Raw genomic sequence first — 21,361 nt, forward strand, 5'->3', positions numbered from 1 at the left:
GGTTGGCTGGGGCGTGTCGTGCGGAGGGTGCGGGAGGCGACGCGGGTGTTGGCGAGCGTGCGTGGGCCTGGGAGAGGTGGGAGTCATGGTCTGCTTGTGTACGATAGGGGTGAGTTGGCTGCGTTTTGGCGTGAGTGTGTATATACATGTAAGTGAGAGGCAATAAAAAGCCATTGCGCTGCTTGGAAGACTTGCCGTCAACTACACACTGCTGGGGTTAAGGTTGTTTCTGCGCTTAAACTCAACTGCTGCTTCTACGTGCATGTCGTTGTTGCTAATTGTTGTCGGACTGTCGAGCCACTAGGTGTACCGAACTGAAGCTAATTGTGTTGGGCTTGGGCCTCCGATGCAAGGCCTTCATGCTTGGGCCTCGAGACCGAAATGACCAATAGAGGCTGCGACGGGCCGCATATCTACCGATGGGGTCTGGGGAAGGTGAAGTCATGGTAGTGTCGTGGTCTACACTATTGACTTAATAGATAGTATAGATTCACATTCACTTGTAGGTATGGATTTAACATCATACCCATATCTAATATATGTATAGGTCACATGTTCACTCGTAACCATAAAAATCAGACATATATGATATATGATAAACATCATTTAACAAAATATAAAGAGTTTTGGTTTAAAATACAAAGTTTTTAGTTGTGCTCTCAAATATCTTTTGGTTTAAAATACTATGGTGTTCTTAAATACTATTATATTGTCTTGAAATCGAGAAAAAAAAAGGTAAAAAGTGCCCCCACGCAGGATCGAACTACGGACCTTCAGTTTACAAGACTGACGCTCTACCACTGAGCTATAGGGGCTGTTTTGATCTGTGTCAGACCATAATATATTTAAATGATAGTAAAGATAGAAACGTTAGTCATCAACTGTTCGCCGCCGATCGTTGCTCAAACAATCATCAATCAAGCTGAGGATCGGAGGTCGCTAAATTCATCATGCTAGTCCTCTTTGTTTGGTGGTGAGTTCTCTTGTCTCGCATTCCTAACGCGTTGATAAAAAAAAAAGATTAGTGTTTCGTGTATGTTTGTCCTGCCACGTGGCCACGCCGTGAGCTGCTAGTGTCCTGTGTTCTCGGCGCAGACGTGTGTGGGCACCAGGTCAGGTATTGTGCCTGTATTGTCAGTTGTGCCTTTGACTTGTTCAGATAAATGTCCATCTAGAACGGTTACAGTTCTAAAATTCTGCTTGTCTGGTTCACTGCATCATGGCTAATGTTTTCGGTGTTACAATGTTCGCCATCGTTCCGTGTCCTTGAATGTAACTATTACTATATTGTTTGCAACATATTTTCTATAACATATGTCTATATATATATATATATATATATATATATATATATATATATATATATATATATATATATATATATATATATATATAATATAGGTATATGTTTGTACGTTGCGGCGAAACATAAATTGACGAGCCACCTCCAACGGCTCAGAGTCCAGACGATGTGAGCGCAATGGTGATAAGAACCCTCACGGGGAACAATATCTTGTTGCTACAAAATGAATATGATACAATACATTGATATAAAAAAATATTAATTATTATTCTATATTTTTGTTAGCATTTAGATATCCGAGTTTCAAAAAAGATGTTAAAAAACTTTTATCTAAATCCATCTGTATGGATATGAGGTCAGATTTAAACTTGAGCTGAATTGGGAAATACATAGAGCAACATACCTTTGTAAACAGACACTAAGAAGAATATTCTTTTCATACAGCTGGACCACAGAAGAAGAATAAAAAAATGATTTACTTAAAATCATCCTCTAAAGAATAAAGAAAAGTAACATGAACCGCTAACTGATATGCATCGACAATAAAGTTACTATGTACCTGTTAGAAACAAGAAGCGGTAACCAAAATCCCAAATTGTTTGATGTGGTGATATGATTTTTCATTACTCCGTTGTTTTATCAGCAGTTTAGATTAACATGGGAGGACTTACGTATTGATGATAGTCAACAGATATGAAGCAATTAATCAAATGAATGGATTACATAGGTCAAAAACTATACTGAGGATAAAACTTAGCACTCAGGCCGAAAACTATTAGGACTTGTTCGGTTAGCTCTCAATCCATGTGGATTGAGCGGGATTGGATATGTTTAAATCTCAAACAAGTCAAACTTTTTCTTAATTTTTTACAATCACATCCAATCCATGTGTATTGGGAATAACCGAACAAGCCCTTACATGTGAGAGACTGAGTAAAACATTCCAGACTTGTATTGCTTCCTAGCAGCCGCCTTTATACGGAGACAAGGCCTTCCCTAGCATCACCCAAACTATCCAATTCCAATCCCACCAGTTTTGTCCCAAAATCTCAGTACATTATACTCAACCGTTGTTCGTCACCCTCAAATTGCAGCCAACACAGCTACGTGCTTTCTCATTATTAATCCATAGAGGAAAGGTGAACCAGCACTTAACTTTCGGAGCGGTTCCAACTCCGACGACAACTCCGGCGAGCAATTACTCTCAATCTGTGCATCGTCTGTGGAATACGAGGGTACTACTGCGTTCATCTCATCGAGGGCTTCGTCAGGGCGCGTTCGGTTCATCGATTGGACCCCCGAATCTCCAGCAATCGACAGATTTCCTCTTGGCTCCGGCGAGGGTCTTCTTCCTCGGGGAACCTCCTCCATGGATTTCAACCTAGTTCTTCATTTTTTTCTCTCCTCCCTGCGCAGCCCCTCTCTCTCCCCCCATCGGCCCCCGGCGGCGCGACCCCCCCCACCCTTGTGCGTGCGCCCGCCCTGCCCCTGCCACTAGCACGGCACCGGCAGCCGGCGTGGCGGTCGAGATGCTTGGGGCACGACAGCCCGCGGCGGCGGCGCGGCCCCCTGCAGGTGTGGCCCGGCGCCCCCTGCGCGCGTGGTGCAGCGGCATGGCCCCGGCCCCCGCGGCGGCGACCGGGCTCTCCCCTGCGCAGCCCCCGCTCCCCCCATGGCCTGGCACGACCAACCAGCCAGCGGCTCGCCCGTGCCCGGCCAGCGCCCTTGCGCGACCCGTGGCTCGGCGCGGCCTGCACGGCTCGCCCGTGCTCGTCCGGTCACGGCCGTCCGCGGCCCTCGCGCGTCCCTTGGATGTTCGTGCGTGGCCCAGTGCCCCGGCGTGCTTCGCGCGGCCCCGGTACAGCTCCCGTGCGTGTCGTTCGTCGAGTCGCACCAGTGCCCTCGCTCGACGACAGTGTGCTTCTACCCCTCGTCTACTGCTAGATGTAGTAGTCTACCCTCGCCGGTGTCCACGTATAGCGCGTTGAAGTCAGCGCGTGCCGTTCGCGCGCACCGTGCGTGTCGTTCGCAAGTGTCGACGCGCCCCATCGCTTGAGTTGTTCCACATGTACCGCACACCTAGTTTAGTGAGGTCGTGCGCCTTGTTGCGTGGCATTAAACTGTTTCGCCTAGAATCACTCGTGTTAATTAATTTACGTAATTAAAACGACGAGTAACCGAGTAGCAAACCCATCAAAGCTAAGCGTCAATTGTAGCTATATGATAATTATCTGTTAGTATGACTAGGTCGTGTTAAAATATTGTAATTAATATCCGCTTAGCATACACGCGATATCTCTCGACTGTTGTGTCGATCGCCTCGGTTCCTCTCCCACGTATATCTCGTGTGTCGCGTGACATCTGCGCGTGATAATAAATTGTTTTCGCTTATAAGCACTCATGTTAGTAACGTTAGTCCGTCAGGTCATATATGTTAGATAATTAACTTCAGGTTCGCTCGACTGATAATTATTAGACTAATATTCCAATTAGATTAAATATGTAGTGTTCAACTGCGCTTTTATAATAAATATTAACATAACCAATATTAACTTAACTGCTTTTTAATTATTTAATATTTGTTTGGTGTAAACGTGACACCTATTTAGTTTTCCTCGTCTGTCACGTGTGCTGCTCCGCACGTGGCAGCGTGCTGGTTCGCGCGTTGTTCGCGCTCGTCGCGAGCATTGCTTTGTGTGTCGTCAGCGTGTTATATCGCGCGTGTCCAGCTGTCCGCGCGTCGTTTGCACGCTGTCGTGCTGTTTCACGCGTCGTAAATTCGCCTCACTTAAAATCTCTCGTTTTAATTAAATTACTTATTTAACTGACAGTTGTTAGTATAGCAGTTTAATCGAACTAAATGATAGATATGATTTATATTTGATAACATCGAATTAAATACTATAATTAATACTTGTTTAGCGTAAACGCGCTAACCCCTCGACCGTAGCTCTGACTTTCGTGTTTCTGAAAGGGAAATAGGGTTTAACCTTTTCCTATAAATATTTTTGGTGGTTGAATGTCCAACACAAATAATTGGACTAACTATGGATGAGGCAAACTCTCAGGGACTATGGCTGCAAATTGAGCAAAGTCCCTTTCCTATGTGACAATTAGACTGCAATCTACATGGCGGATAATCCCGTTGAACATAGCCGCACTAAGCACATAGACATTCGTTATCACTTTTTGAGGGATCACCAACAAAGGGGGATATCGAGATAGCTTATGTTAGCACCAAAGAACAATTAGTCGATATCTTCACCAAGTCATTAGATGAGAAAACTTTTATCAAACTTAGGAATGAGCTAAATATACTTGATTCTCGGAATTTTGATTGAAACATTGCACATATAGCTCATTTGAATACCTTTGATCATATCTCTTTTATGTCTACGACTAACGTGTTTTCAAAGTTTCTTTCTATACGAAGTCGTAGATTGAAAGGGAAATTGAGTACTCGACGAAGACAAGGTTTCCACTTCACTCTACCGGTATCTTTTATCCTTCGTCGTTACTCTACACTCTTCGATTGGTATAATCTTTCACTCATATTTACTTGTACCAATGGGGGAGAAAGTAAAAAAGGCTCTCAAAAGGTTTTGTTTTTGGCGATTAATGCCAAAGGGGGAGAAAATATTAGCCCAAAGCAAAAGGACCGCACCACCACCCCTTCGAAAATTTTTAGTTGATATATTCCAAATTGGTATGTTTACCTTCAATTGGCATATTTTTAAAACTAGCATCTCATTATATTTCCAATTGGTATCTATTAAAACTCTCTTGAAAGCTAAGAGGAGAATTTCATTCAGGGGGAGTTTTGTTTAAGTTAAAGGAAAAACATTTGAAACAGGGGGAAAAATTCAAATCTTGAAAATGCTTCCCACAATCATATTCATATACCTTTGACTATTTGCAAAAAAAAATTGAAAAGACTTTCCAAAAGAATTTGCAAAAACAAAACATGTGGTGCAAGCGTGGTCCAAAATGTTAAATAAAAGAAAGCAATCCATGCATATCTAGTAAAAGTAACCTATGTACTTACCTTATGCAAACTAGTTCAATTCTGCACTTATATATTTGCTTTGGTTTGTGTTGGCATCAATCACCAAAAAGGGGGAGATTGAAAAGGAAATAGGGTTTAACCTTTTCCTATAAATAATTTTGGTGCTTGAATGCCCAACACAAATAATTGGACTAACTAGTTTGCTCTAGATTATATATTCTACAGGTGCATAAAGGTTCAACACAAACCAATATAAGATTGAAGAAAGGGTTCAAATTCAAAGGAGCAAAGAAACCGAGTGTGCCCTGGTCTGGCGCACCGGACTGTCCGGTGCGCCACCAGACAGTGTCTGGTGCACCAGGACCGTACAGCGTCCAACTCTCCACTCTCGGATTTCTCAGAGCGCGCTCCGCTATAATTCACCGGCCTGTCCGGTGTGCCACCGGACTGTCCGGTGCACTAGCGGAGCAAAGACTACTTCGCGCAACGGTCGCCTGCAAAAGCTGAGATTCAGAGGAATAGTGCGTGGCGGAGCGGAGCCGCCCGTCAGAGGCGCACCGGACAGTGAACAATGCGTGTCTGGTGCGGCACCAGACTGTCTAGTGCTATTAGAAGACAAAGCCTCCAACGGTCGACAGTGCCTGAACCCTAACGGTTGGGTGACGTGGCTTGCGCACTGGACAGTGTCTGGTGGCTCACCGGACAGTATCCGGTGGCGCACCAGACTGTCCGGTGCGCCCATCGACAGCAACCATCCCCAACGGCTATGTGGTGGTTGAGGGCTATAAATACCCCCAACCACCACCACTCCAAACATCCAAGTTTTCAGCACTTCACATTCAATACAAGAGCTAGTGCATTCACTCTTAGACACAATTTAATAGAATCAAAGCCTCTCCAAGTCCCAAATCCATTCCAATCACCTAGTGACTAGAGAGAGTGTTTTGTTCGTGTTCTTTGAGCTCTTGCTTCTTGGATCGCTTTCTTCTTCCTCATTCTTGTTCTCAAGACACTTGTAATCAAAGCAATAGACACCTAGTGTGTGGTGGTCCTTGCGGGGTCTAAGTGACCCATTTGATTAAGGAGAAAGCTCACTCGGTCTAGGTGATCGTTTGAGAGAGGGAAAGGGTTGAGAGAGACCCGGTCTTTGTGACCACCTCAACGGGGACTAGGTTCATTGGAACCGAACCTCGGTAAAACAAATCACCGTGTTCATTCTCTTGTCTTTCATTTGATTTGTTTTCCCCACTCTCCCGGACTTAATATTCATTCTAACGCTAACCCCGGCTTGTAGTGTGTGCTTAAGTTTATAATTTTCAGATTCCACCTATTCACCCCCCCTCTAGGCGACTTTCAGTTTCTTATCCTTGCATAACCGTAGAAGCACTCTATTTTATATTGCTCGTTTTTTATGACATGTTATCTTGAATGGTGTAATGTTGTTATGCATGTATATGTTTGTTTGTTATGCCTGTTCGTCTTCGCTTCGCGTTGCAATTAGATTGCGATCTGGTTCCAAGCTTCAAGGGATCAAAGATCAAGCGTTGGCGACCAAGTGATCTAGCTCTTCGAGTTCTACGAGGCTGAAGACCCTGAGCATCTATTTGGTGAAGGCAAGTGTCCTCTGACCTATTATGTCCTATTTACTTTATAATTCATCAACCCGCACACCATGATCAACCTAAGGATTGACTAGTATTCTGTTTTCCTGTCCTTGTTTACCCTTTGGGAATTGATTATTATGATTAGTTCTATGCTAGCGCTTTACTTTAATCAATGAACATGATGAGATACAAGGATGATACTATAATTTTATTCTTGATATGATGATATACTTGTGGTATTTTAAGGGGACTCGAGCGGTTTCTCGAGTGCCTCTCCATAAGGACTGGTTCGTTGGATGACCGCCCGGGAAAACAGTGCAACCACGAGGGTGGTATGGGACGCCCTTAGCTGATTAATCAGAGAAACTGAGGTGTAGTTCGCTTTGTCATCGTGTCGTCAATGGGGCTCGGTATATGTGGCTCGCTCTGCCGAGGGTGGATTGCCCCTTAGGGAGGAGTGCGGTACATTTAGGAAACCTAACGGGCGGCTATAGCCTCATAGAATCTTTGTAAAGGCTTCGTAGTGAATCCCTGGTCGTTCACCTCGGGAGTGAATAAGGGTCTTGCAAGTCCGGGCTAGAGAGGGAATCATGGCTCGTGGATAAAGTATGCAACCTCTGCAGAGTGTTATGAAACTGATATATCAGCCGTGCCCGCGGTTATGAGTGGCCAAGGGAGCTCCATTGATTAGAGACACATTGATAATAGATGTTTGGTTTACAGGTGATGATGAGGATGATGGTTTTGATTATTATTATGGTAATGGTTTCTCGTATTCTTTCCATTTGGAAAGGGTACTTTTGGGTTAACAACTTGGGTTAGTGCTAAAACTTGGATCTCTACTAGTAATAATTACCTGATCAACTAAAAGCAACTGCTTGACCTTAACCCCAAATAAAGCTAGTCCACTACATCCAAACGGGACATTTGTTGAGTACGTTGATGTGTACTCACCCTTGCTTTCACAAAACATCAGGTTGCCTTTGGTGCAATCTATGCTCAGGTAAAAAAGGTGTCGAGGCGGATCTCTAGGAGTTCTAGGACTTCGACGAGTTCGAGGATTAGGCTAGCAACCTTCCCTAGTCAGCTGCCTATGGTGGGTTTATTTACGTTGGCTACGTTTCGATTCTGTGTACTTTGATTTATATTATGTAAATGACTCTAGTCTTTAATATCGTTACTTACTCTTTATTGTTATTCGAAGTATTGTGCTATGATGAGTCATTTATGTAATCGCTTTGTACGTGAATTTCTAATCTTGGCACGTACATGGTTCGCATTTGGTTTACCTTCCAAAACCGGGTGTGACAATATTCCAACTCTTTATCATCTCAGTCTTCGGCACATACTTTCCAACAATCTTAATGGCATCTGACTCCACCTCTCGCACGAAGGCAGCCACACCCCGCCCACGCAAGTCAACAGTGAAGGTTGGGCTCCACGCCATTTTATCCCATATCGTCTACATCCAACGAGGTCTAATTTCACCCAAAACCCACTTGTGCGCCAACGGCCACACTCCGCAGGCGATGAACTCTTCCACCAAATCACGGTCGCTGCTCAGCCGGGCCACACAGCGAAGGGCCCCCTCGTCCCGACCCCCTTATTCACCTTAAAGTGTGGACATGCCACATAGCAATGAGAGCACGAAATGGACGGGGCAAGGTAGACAACCCTTCGACATCCCCCGATGCCACATAAAACCAAAAGCCCCACCAGTTACCCCATTTATTATTGACACAAGGAACAATCTCAACCACTTCAGCCGAAGTCTTCCCAACCCTCAACGTGAAAGTATAGGACCCAAACTGAGCAATCAAACCACCTATCTTCCTTTTCTGCCAGCGCAAACAATATTTTTTGGCGAAGACCTCAGCAGACGGTTCTCCACCATATGAGGATATTGCCCAGATATACTTCACTAGTGCAACCATAACATTCGGCGTCAGTTGATGAATTTGAACTTCAAACTTTTTGCAAAACTTCAACTACGAAGCGATGCACCGGTGAAAGCTCTCTTGTGGGTTTTGGTGTTTTGGATGACAACCCAATTAAAGGACTAACAAGTGTGCTAAGTATTGAACAGGTGCTTTATGTAAAGCTAATATGGTTCAACACAAGTGAACAAGTGTGATGGTCCAAAGACTGAATTATTTATAGATAATGGACATCACAAGGAGGATGGACATTGCTTAAGTATGACTCGATGTGCATAACTCAGAGACAACCGATCAAGCCAAGGATGGAAGCAAGAAGAGCTTCGAGGTACCGAGTGCATGGGAGAAAGTCAAGGAGACCAGGAACCCAAGGCCAGGGGTGAAGAAGAAGACTTGCGGAATCAAGGTTGATCGAGTTAAGAAAAGTTATGGTGCATCAAGGAACACTACATAAGGACATGACTTACAACCAATGAGGTAACATCTACAATTATGTGGGGTAAGTCATAAGGCTCAAGAAGTGAACAAGGTCACTGGAAGGAGAACCAATGTCGAAATCAGAACTGGAAGCAGCCCAAAAGAGCTAAGTGCACCTTGACCTTTAGTTTGGGTTGTTCCTATGTTTGGAGATATTCTACGTGACCTTTGCAGGATGTTGGAGCTCAGAAATGTCAATCTAGATCAAGTCATGCTGACTTGAGGATTTATGAGTCCAACATCAATCTCAAGCATGCCAAATTCTAAAGAAGTGAAAATCAAAGAGAAGGTATGTTTCTAGACTTAGTACATTGGTTTTTGTGTACTAATATATTTGTTTAAGTGTTAGAAACAAAGAAGAGAAGAAAAGTGTCGGGGACCATAATTAGGGGTACCCTCAAGGCTCCTAAATCTCAGCTGGTAACCCCCATCAGCACAAAGCTGCAAAGGCCTGATGGGTGCGATTAAGTCAAGGATCGGTCCATTCAAGGGACACGATCACGCCTCGCCCGAGCCCAGCCTCGGGCAAGGGCAGCCGACCCTGGAGGATCTACGTCTCGCCCGAAGACCCCCTCCAGCAACGGGCATACCCTCGACTCGCCCGAGGCCCAATCTTCACCGAGAAGCAACCTTGGCCAACTCGCCACGCCAACCAACCAAATCGCATGGGCATTTAATGCAAAGGTGGCCTGACACCTTTATCCTGACACACGCCCCCCAGTCGACAGAGCCGAAGTGACCGTAGTCACTTCGCCGCTCCACTGACCGGTCTGACAAGAGGACAGCGCCGCCTGCGCCGCTCCGACTGCTGTGCCACTAGGCAGAGTGAGGCTGACAGCAGCCAAGTCCGGCCTCAGGCGCCATAGGAAACTCCGCTTCGCCCGACCCCAGGGCTCGGACTCGGGCTCAGCCCCGGAAGATGGCGAACTCCGCTCCGCCCGACCCTAGGGCTCGGACTTGGGCTCAGCCCCGGAAGACGGTGAACTCCGCTCCGCCCGACCCCAGGGCTCGGACTCGGGCTCAGCCCCGGAAGACGGCGAACTCTGCTCCGCCCGATCCCAGGGCTCGGACTTGGGCTCAGCCCCGGAAGACGACGAACTCCGCTCCGCCCGACCCCAGGGCTCGGACTCGGGCTCAGCCCCGAAGGACGACGAACTCCGCTTCGCCCGACCCCAGGGCTCGGACTCAGCCCTGGCCTCAACCGACGGTCTCCGCCTCGCCCGACCAAGGGGCTCGGACTTGACCTCGGCCTCGGAAGACAGACTCGACCTCGACCTCGGAGGAGCCTCCACCTCGCCCAACCCAGGGCACGGACCGACCACATCAACAGGAGGCGCCATCATTACCCTACCCCAAGCTGACTCAGGCTACGGGGAACAAGACCGGCGTCCCATCTGGCTCGCTCCGCCAGACAAGTAATGATGGCGCCCCGCACGCTCTATGACGACGGTGGCTCCCAACCCCCTTACGGAAGCAAGAGGACGTCAGCAAGGACTCGACAGCCCCGACAGCTGTCCTTCCGCCAGGCTCCAGCGCTCCTCTGACGGCCACGACACCACACGAACCGGGTGCTAAAACCTCTCCGGCTGCCACGATGGCATGTACTTAGGGCGCTAGCTCTCCTCCGCTAGACACGTTAGCACACTGCTACACCCCCCATTGTACACCTGGGTCCTCTCCTTACGCCTATAAAAGGAAGGACCAGGGCCCTCTTACAGAAGGTTGGCCACGCGGGGAAGGACGAGACGGCGCTCGCGTGAGGCCGCTCGCTCCCTCCCGCGTGGACGCTTGTAACCCCCTACTGCAAGCGCACCCGACCTGGGCGCGGGACAAACACGAAGGCCGCGTGATTCCACCTCTCACGCCCGTCTCCCTCCGGCTTCCTCCCCCCTTCGCGCTCCGTCTCGCGCCGACCCATCTGGGCTGGGGCACGCGGCGACAATTTACTCGTCGGTCCAGGGACCCCCCGGGTCTCGAAACGGCGACAGTTGGTGCGCCAGGTAGGGGCCTGCTGCGTGTTGATGAACAGCTTCCCGTCAAGCTCCAGATGGGCAGTCTCCAGCAACCTTTCCAGCCCGGGACGGTACTCCGTTTCGGGAGTCTTGAGTTCATGTCCCTCGACGGCAACTACGACATGATACTCCTTCCCCCGCCGCGCGACAGCGACAATGGCGGCCGACAGCCCGCCCGCCGGCGGCGGAATCGACGACATCTTCCCCGCGTGGTGGAAGAACAACGTTCGAGCTCGCCCCGTCCCCTCCCCCGTCGACGGAGGAGGAGGCGGGGCAACCAAGGCCAAGCAGGAGGCGGCACCTCGTCGGCTGTCGAGCGAGTCGACGGCGTCGGCGCCCCAACGGGGGACACGTCGGGCATCGACCTCGCGTCTGAGACGACAACGAGCGTCGTCTCCCCGCAACACGCCAATCCCGAGCCAACGGACGACGCCAGCACACTCACGAAGGACTTGCTGGGCGTCACCCTCGTACTTGAGACGACGGTGCAGTCAGCCCCTGACGTGACTTCATCACCGCCCGTCGACCAAGAGGTACCAACCGGTTCCCATCTCACGCCTTTTGGATTCAGCCTCGACCCACCAAGCGACTTTGCTTTGGTGGACGCTCTCATAGAGGCGAGTCCCAACCCTCTGGGGTATCGTATGCGGTCACCCTGGGACCGACTGACGGACGTCTCGACCTATGGGCCCTCGGGGTCCGAGGAAGATGACGAGCCCGACTTCTGTTAGGATTTCTCCGGACTTGGCAACCCTAGTGCCATGCGGGACTTTATGACCGCATGCGACTACTGCCTTTCCGACTGTTCTGACGGTAGCCACAGCCTCGGCGACGAGGACTGCGGCCCAAGTCGTGAATGTTTCCACGCCGATCTAGGGGTCCCTCCGAAGGCAACCATCTTGGTATGCCGGAGAACGATGATCTCCCTAGGCCTGTGCCTCGCGTTGACATCCTATGGGAGCTAGTTGTGGTCCCCGTTACGGCGGGGGGTCATGACCCACATCTCGAGCAAATCCGCGAGATGCAGGCCAGGCTCGACGAGGGGGCAGGAACACTTGAGCCGATCTGCCGGGACATCGGGCAGGAATGGGCGGGCGAACCTACGGCCGGAGAAGTGCGTCATCTACCCTAGGGTATCCAGCACCGCATCGTCGACGATGTCAGGGCAAGGCCGCCACCGGCTTCCAGTGGAGTCGGCCAGAACCTGGCTGCAGCGGCAATGCTTCTCCGCGCGATGCCGGAGCCATCAACCACCGAGGGGCGGTGAATTCAGGGAGAGCTCAAGAATCTCCTGGAGGACGCCGCGGTCCGACGGGCCGAAAGATCCGCCTCCCGAAGGCAGGGGCACCCCTCGGAACATCGTGCCGCGACTTCCCGATTCATGCGGGAAGCCTCGGTCCACACCGGGCGCACGCGCAACACAGCGCCTGCGGCCCCGGGTCGCCTCGGCCACGAGCACCATCACCGCAACCGTCGGGCCCACCTCGACGAGAGGGTGCGCCGAGGCTACCACCCCAGGCATGGGGGACGCTACGACAGCGGGGAGGATCGGAGTCCCTCGCCCGAACCACCCGGTCCGCAGGCTTTCAGCCGCGCCATACGACGGGCGCCGTTCCCGGCCCGGTTCCGAACCCCGACTACTATCACAAAGTACTCGGGGGGAGACGAGAACGGAACTGTGGCTCACGGACTACCGGCTGGCCTGCCAACTGGGTGGAACGAACGATGACAACCTCATCATCTGCAACCTCCCCTTGTTCCTTTCTGATACCGCTCGTGCCTGGCTGGAACACCTGCCTCCAGGGTAGATCTCCAACTGGGACGACCTGGTCCAAGCCTTCGCCGGCAACTTCCAGGGCACATACGTGCGCCCTGGAAACTCCTGGGATCTCCGAAGCTGCCGACAGCAGCCGGGAGAGTCTCTCCGGGACTACATCCGACGATTCTCGAAGCAGCGCACCGAGCTGCCCAACATCACCGATTCAGATGTCATCGGCGCGTTCCTCGCCGGCACCACCTGCCGCGACCTGGTGAGCAAGCTGGGTCGCAAGACCCCCACCAGGGCGAGCGAGCTGATGGACATCGCTACCAAGTTCGCCTCTGGCCAAGAGGCGGTTGAGGCCATCTTCCGGAAGGACAAGCAGCCCCAGGGCCGCCCACCGGAAGATGTCCCCGAGGCGTCAACTCAGCGCGGCGCCAAGAAGAAAAGCAAGAAGAAGTCGCAAGCGAAACGTGACACCGCCGACGCGGACCTTGTCGCCGCCGCCGAGTACAAGAACCCTCGGAAACCTCCTGGTGGTGCCAACCTCTTCGACAAGATGCTCAAGGAGCTGTGCCCCTATCATCAGGGGCCCGTCAAGCACACCCTTGAGGAGTGCGCCATGCTTCGGCGCCACTTTCACAAGGCCGGGCCACCCGCGGAGGGTGGCAGGGCTCGCAACGACGACAAGAAGGAAGATCACCAGGCAGGAGAGTTCCCCGAGGTCCGCGACTGCTTCATGATCTACGGTGGGCAAGTGGCGAATGCCTCGGCTCGGTGCCGCAAGCAAGAGTGTCGGGAGGTCTGTTCGGTAAAGGTGGCGGCGCCAGTCTACCTAGACTGGTCCGACAAGCCCATCACCTTCGACCGAGATGACCACCCCGACCGCGTGCCGAGCCCGGGGAAATACCCGCTCGTTGTTGACCCCGTCATCGGCGACGTCAGGCTCACCAAGGTCCTCATGGACGGAGGCAACAGCCTCAACATCATCTGCGCCGAGACCCTCGGACTCCTGCGGGTCGATCTGTCCTCGGTCCGGGCAGGCGCTGTGGCTTTCCACGGGATCATCCCCGGGAAACGCGTCCAGCCCCTCGGGCAACTCGATCTACCTGTCTGCTTTGGGACGCCCTCCAACTTCCAAAGGGAGACCCTCACGTTCGAGGTGGTCGGGTTCCGAGGAACCTACCACGCCGTGCTGGGGAGACCATGCTATGCCAAGTTCATGGCCGTCGCCAACTACACCTACCTCAAGCTCAAGATGCTGGGCCCCAACGGGGTCATCACTGTCGGCCCCACGTACCGACACGCGTACGAATGCGACGTGGAGTACGCCGAGGCCCTCGCCGAATCCGAGGCCCTCATCGCCGACCTGGAGAGCCTCTCTAAGGAGGCGCCAGACGTGAAGCGCCACGCCGGCAACTTCGAGCCAGCGGAGACGGTTAAATCCGTCCCTCTCGACCCCAGCAGCGACGCCTCCAAGCAGATCCGGATCGGCTCCGAGCTTGATCCCAAATAGGAAGCAGTGCTCGTCGACTTTCTCCACGCAAACACCGACATTTTCGCGTGGAGTACCTCGGACATGCCCGGCATACCGAGGGATGTCGCCGAGCACTCGCTGGATATCCGAGCTGGAGCCTGACCCGTGAAGCAGCCTCTGCGCCGATTCGACGAAGAAAAGCGCAGAGCCATAGGCGAGGAGATCCACAAGCTAACGGCGGCAGGGTTCATCAAAGAGGTATTCCATCCCTAATGGCTTGCCAACCCTGTGCTTGTGAGAAAGAAAGGAGGGAAATGGCGGATGTGTGTAGACTACACTGGTCTAAACAAAGCATGTCCGAAGGTTCCCTACCTCTGCCTCGCATCGATCACATCGTGGATTCCACTGCTGGGTGTGAAACCCTATCTTTCCTCGATGCCTACTCAGGGTATCACCAGATCAGGATGAAAGAGTCCGACCAGCTCGCGACCTCTTTCATCACACCCTTTGGCATGTACTGCTATGTTACCATGTCGTTCGGCTTGAGGAATGCGGGTGCAACGTACCAACGGTGCATGAACCATGTGTTCGGCAAACACATTGCCCGAACGGTCGAGGCCTACGTCGATGACATCGTAGTCAAGACGAGGAAAGCCTCCGACCTCCTTTCCGACCTTGAAGTGACATTCCGATGTCTCAAGGCGAAAGGCGTGAAGCTCAATCCCAAAAAGTGTGTCTTCGGGGTTCCCCGAGGCATGCTCTTGGGGTTCATCGTCTCTGAGCGGGGCATCGAGGCCAACCCGGAGAAGATCGCAGCCATCACCAGCATGGGGCCCATCAAGGACTTGAAAGGCGTACAGAGAGTCATGGGATGCCTTGCGGCTCTGAGCCGCTTCATCTCGCGCCTCGACGAAAGAGGCCTGCCTCTGTACCGCCTCTTAAGGAAGGCCGAGTGCTTCACTTGGACCCCTGAGGCCGAGGAAGCCCTCGGGAACCTGAAGGCGCTCCTTACAAACGCGCCCATCTTGGTGCCCCCCGCTGCCAGAGAAGCCCTCTTGATCTACGTCACCGCGACCACTCAGGTGGTTAGCGCCGCGATTGTGGTTGAGAGACGAGAAGAGGGGCATGCATTGCCCGTCCAGAGGCCAGTCTACTTCATCAGCGAGGTACTGTCCGAGACCAAGATCCGCTACCCACAAATTCAGAAGCTGCTGTACGCGTTGATCCTGACGCGGCGGAAGTTGCGACACTACTTCGAGTCTCATCCGGTAACTGTGGTGTCATCCTTTCCCCTGGGGGAGATCATCCAGTGCCGCGAGGCCTCGGGTAGAATTGCAAAGTGGGCGGTGGAAATCATGGGCGAGACGACCTCGTTCGCCCCTCGGAAGGCCATCAAGTCCCAGGTGTTGGCGGACTTCGTGGCTGAATGGGTCGACACTCAGCTCCCAACAGCTCCGATCCAACCGGAACTCTGGACCATGTTCTTCGACGGGTCGCTGATGAAGACAGGTGCAGACGCAGGCCTGCTCTTCATCTCGCCCCTCGGGAAGCACCTACGCTACGTGCTACGCCTCCACTTCCCGGCGTCCAACAACGTGGCTGAGTACGAGGCTCTGGTCAACGGTTTGCGCATCGCCATCGAGCTAGGGGTCCGACGCCTCGACGCTCGTGGTGACTCACAGCTCGTCATCGACCAAGTCATGAAGAACTCCCACTGCCGCGACCCGAAGATGGAAGCATACTGCGATGAGGTTCGGCGCCTGGAAGACAAGTTCTACGGGCTCGAGCTCAACCACATCGCCTGACGCTACAACGAGACTGTGGACGAGCTGGCTAAAATAGCCTCAGGGCGAACAACGGTTCCTCCGGACGTCTTCTCCTGAGACCTGCATCAACCCTCCGTCAAGACCGACGACACGCCCGAGCCCGAGAAGGCCTCGGCCCAGCCCGAGGCACCCTCGGCTCAGTCCGAGGTACCCTCGGCACAGTCCGAGGTACCCTCGGCTCGGCCCGAGGCACCCTCGGCTCAACCCGAGGCACCCTCGGCTCGGCCCGAGGTACCCTCGGCCCCCGAGGGTGAGGCACTACGCGTCGAGGAGGAGCGAAGCGGGGTCACGCCCAATCGAAACTGGCAGACCCCATACCTGCAATATCTCCACCGAGGAGAGCTACCCCTCGACCGAGCCGAAGCTCGGCGGTTGGCGCGGCGCGCCAAGTCGTTCGTCTTGCTGGGAGACGGGAAGGAGCTCTACCACCGCAGCCCCTCGGGCATCCTCCAGCGATGCATTTCCATCGCCGAAGGTCAGGAGCTCCTACAAGAGATACACTCGGGGGCTTGCGGCCATCACGCAGCACCGCGAACCCTTGTTGGAAACGCCTTCCGACAAGATTTCTACTGGCCGACGGCGGTGGCTGACGCCACTAGAATTGTCCGCACCTGCTAAGGGTGTCAGTTCTACGCAAGGCAGACCCACCTGCCTGCTTAGGCCCTGCAGACCATACCCATCACCTGGTCGTTTGCTGTGTGGGGTCTGGACCTAGTCGGCCCCTTGTAGAAGGCACCCGGGGGCTACACGCACCTGCTGGTCGCCATCGACAAATTCTCCAAGTGGATCGAGGTCCGACCCCTAAACAGCATCAGGTCTGAACAGGCGGTGGCGTTCTTCACCAACATCATCCATCGCTTTGGGGTCCCGAACTCCATCATCACCGACAATGGCACCCAGTTCACCGGCAGAAAGTTCCTGTACTTCTGCGAGGATCACCACATCCGGGTGGACTGGGCCGCCGTGGCCCACCCCATGACAAATGGGCAGGTAGAGCATGACAACGGCATGATTCTACAAGGACTCAAGCCTCGAATCTACAACGACCTCAACAAGTTCGGCAAGCGGTGGTTGAAGGAACTCCCCTCGGTGGTCTGGAGCCTGAGGACAACACCGAGCCGAGCCACAGGCTTCACACCGTTCTTCCTAGTCTATGGGGTCGAGGCCATCTTGCCCACAGACTTAGAATACGGTTCCCCGAGGACGAGGGCCTACGCCGACCAAAGCAATCAAGCTAATCGAGAAGACTCACTAGACCAGCTGGAAGAGGCTCGGGACATGGCCTTACTACACTCGGCGCGGTACCAGCAGTCCCTGCGACGCTACCATGCCCGAGGGGTTCGGTCCCGAGACCTCCAGGTGGGCGACCTGGTGCTTCGGCTGCGACAAGATGCCCGAGGGCGGCATAAGCTCACGCCTCCCTGGGAAGGGCCGTTCGTCATCGCCAAAGTTCTGAAGCCCGGAACGTACAAGCTGGCCAACATTCAAGGCGAGGTCTACAACAACGCTTGGAACATCCAACAGCTACGTCGCTTCTACCCTTAAGATGCTTTCAAGTCGTTCGTATGCCTCGGTCCCATGCAAAGTTTAGTCATCAAGGAAGGGTCAGCCTTGCCTCGGCAAAGCCCGACCCTCCCTCGGGGGCTAAAAGGGGGGAACCCCCTCTGCGCCAAAATTTTCCTCGGAAAAAGATCTTTTTCGCCAGAATGTCTTTCGTGCTTTTCGACTACTTCGAAAGTGGATTCTGAAAACGACGGAGTACACGTAAGCAGCCAAGGCTGACCGAGCCGAGGGACTCCTATGCCTCCGGGATACGGATACCTCACTCATCACCTTCTGCAATAAGTAACTCGCGCTCGGATAAGTGATTCCGCGGACCGAACAAGTCTTCACGCTCGAAAGCTCCTCTGCCGGAACGATTTTTCGGGCCTTCTCGACTGCGTCGGTGACAAAACCCTATGGACGAGTAAGAGTGCGCGTAAGCGGCAAGGCCGACCGAGCTGAGGGATTCCCACGCCTCTGGGATACGGATACCTGACTCATCACCTTCCGTGAAAAGCAACTCTCGCTCGCACAAACAATTCTGTTACCGACAAATAAGTCCAGATACTCGAAACAAGAGGAAAAGAAACGCAGCTTTACAACACGACGATGGTATGTTTGGGCCTCGGCGGCCGCAGAAAACATACACACACTCCAAGATCCTCCCCCTACGGCGCGGGGGCTGGGTCCCACGCGTCATGCAAGCTGGCCCAGAGGAGAAGAAGCCAAACCGTCGCGCGCGGTGCATGCAACCGCCCAGCGGTTACAAGCATTCCTCCACTTTCGCCCAGACCAGCGGGTGAAAGGGCGGGCAGCCATGCAGGCGGCATGCAACCGCGCCAAGTGGGTGCACCCCTCCGACTTCCAACGCACCCAGCATGGAGGCCCAGGCCCACGCGTCATGCAACCGGCGCGCCGGTTGCTACGTGCGAGCAACTGCACCGCCACTCGCACCACTACCACGCCTCCTCGACTGCGGAACCAGTACCGCGACTCGAGGCAACCCTGCGTATGACCCAGCAGTGCCAGCCAGGCGCGACGGTCAATACGGCCGAAAATGGGCCGGCAGTAATGGCGGTGGCAGGCGGGCAGGAGCAGCGGTCACATCGTCAGCCAGGCTTACGTCCCATCCAGGGGCAGCGAGAGAACCCTCTCTCACGGCGTGAAGACGGCGCGCCCATGTTCCGTTCCTCGAACGGCTTGCGCACGCGCAACGGCCGCCTCGCGAACCACTCGCCCCGTCGCATTAACTCCGCGGCGGGACAGGCGGCGCCTCAGGCAGGAGAAGCAAGCGACGCTTCGCCTTCGCCATAATGACCGCGTCAAAAAAGGTACGCCAAGTCATTCGATTTCGTATCCTTTTCCTCTTTCTCTCTCTTACAACAGGGACCGGGAAAGGGGGATACCCCAAAAAGGATCCTTCTCTGTGAAGGAAACAAGCCCCGAGCCTCCCTACTGATTAGAGGTTCAAAGGTTGGCCCCTCGGAGGGGTTCAACAGCCGCCTCAGAGCGCTTGGGTTCCGCGCCCACTACTGGTTAGAGGTTCGAAGGCCAGCCCCTCGGAAGGGTTCAACGGCCGCCTCAGGCCACTCGGGCTCCGCGTCCACTACTGATCAGGGGTTCGTAGGCTGGCCCTCGAAGGGTTCACAGTCGCCTCAGAAACAGAGCGAGGGATGACCCTGGGTACGTTTGATACATAACCAAGGCTCGGGCTACGCTCCCGAGGTACCCTAGGACATTTCCGAGACCAGCGGGAACGATCTTGTAACAGAATCCCATCACAGGGAGGCATCGAGCCCTCAGACCCCGTCGAAAGGGGACCGGGTCCGGCAGATCACCCACAGGTACTTTTGGAGCGCGCCTCCGGGCCTCTAGTCGACCCCTAACAAATGGGGCACGGGCGTCCACTCGGATTACCCGCCGGCAGCTCACCGGAGACACCATGTTCGGCGCCCTCCGAGGGCAACATGGCGCTTTCCCCCCTCCTCCTTACGGAAAGGCGACGCAGGGGCGTATGTAAAAAAGTCGAGTCTGTCCTCGACCGTCCTCTCGCCCTGTGCAGAGGCTCGGGGGCTGCTCTCGCGAACCCGGCTCTGGCCAAACCGTTGACAGCGTCAACATACCAGCCCGAGAACTTGGGACCTGACCGTGCACCCGGGCTACGGCCAGCTCGCATGAGGGAACAACCAGACCAGCCGAAGTGTTGCGAAATGCATTAAGACCTCGAAGGAGTCAAACCACTCCTCCGAGGCCTCGGGGGCTACACCCGGCGGGTGCGCTCGCGCGCACCCACCGGAACAAAACGCAACCGAGAAAGGATGGTCCCCTTACAAAAAAGTGCGACAAAAGCCTCCAAGCGAGTATTAACACTCCATTCGAGGCTCGGGGGCTACTGTCGGGGACCATAATTAGGGGTACCCTCAAGGCTCCTAAATCTCAGCTGGTAACCCCCATCAGCACAAAGCTACAAAGGCCTGATGGGTGCGATTAAGTCAAGGATCGGTCCATTCAAGGGACACGATCACGCCTCGCCCGAGCCCAGCCTCGGGCAAGGGCAACCGACCCCGGAGGATCTACGTCTCGCCCGAAGACCCCCTCCAGCAACGGGCATACCCTTGGCTCGCCCGAGGCCCAGTCTTCATCGAGAATCAACCTTGGCCAACTCACCACGCCAACCGACCAAATCGCAGGGGCATTTAATGCAAAGGTGGCCTGACACCTTTATCCTGACGCACGCCCCCCAGTCGACAGAGCCGAAGTGACCGTAGTCACTTCGCCGCTCCACTGACCGGTCTGACAAGAGGACAGCGTCGCCTGCGCCGCTCCGACTGTTGTGCCACTCGGCAGAGTGAGGCTTACAGCAGCCAAGTCCGGCCTCAGGCGCCATAGGAAACTCCGCTTCGCCCGACCCCACGGCTCGGACTCGGGCTCAGCCCCGAAAGACGGCGAACTCCGCTCCGCCCGACCCCAGGGCTCGGACTAGGGCTCAGCCCCGGAAGACGGCGAACTCCGCTCCGCCCGACCCCAGGGCTCGGACTCGGGCTCAGCCCCGGAAGACGGCGAACTCTGCTCCGCCCGACCCCAGGGCTCGGACTTGGGCTCAGCCCCAGAAGACGACGAACTCCGCTCCGCCCGACCCCAGGGCTCGGACTCGGGCTCAGCCCCGAAGGACGACGAACTCCGCTTCGCCCAACCCCAGGGCTCGGACTCAGCCCTGGCCTCAGCCGACGGTCTCCGCCTCGCCCGACCCAGGGGCTCGGACTCGACCTCGGCCTCAGAAGACAGACTCGACCTCAACCTCGGAGGAGCCTCCACCTCGCCCAACCCAGGGCACAGACCGACCACGTCAACAAGAGGCGCCATCATTACCCTACCCCAAGCTGACTCAGTCTACGGGGAACAAGACCGGCGTCCCATC

The 21,361-nt window shown here is 53.8% G+C and overlaps 1 non-coding gene across 1 annotated transcript; it reads right to left on the bottom strand.

Moving 5' to 3' along the window:
- Window positions 1-743: 743 nt before the first annotated feature.
- Window positions 744-815, bottom strand: TRNAT-UGU (transfer RNA threonine (anticodon UGU)). Its single transcript has one exon. It is a non-coding gene; the product is annotated as a tRNA-Thr (tRNA).
- Between the last annotated feature and the right edge of the window lie 20,546 nt (window positions 816-21,361).

The sequence above is a fragment of the Zea mays genome, chromosome 1 (assembly GCF_902167145.1).
Source record: "Zea mays cultivar B73 chromosome 1, Zm-B73-REFERENCE-NAM-5.0, whole genome shotgun sequence".
Classification (NCBI taxonomy): domain Eukaryota; kingdom Viridiplantae; phylum Streptophyta; class Magnoliopsida; order Poales; family Poaceae; genus Zea; species Zea mays.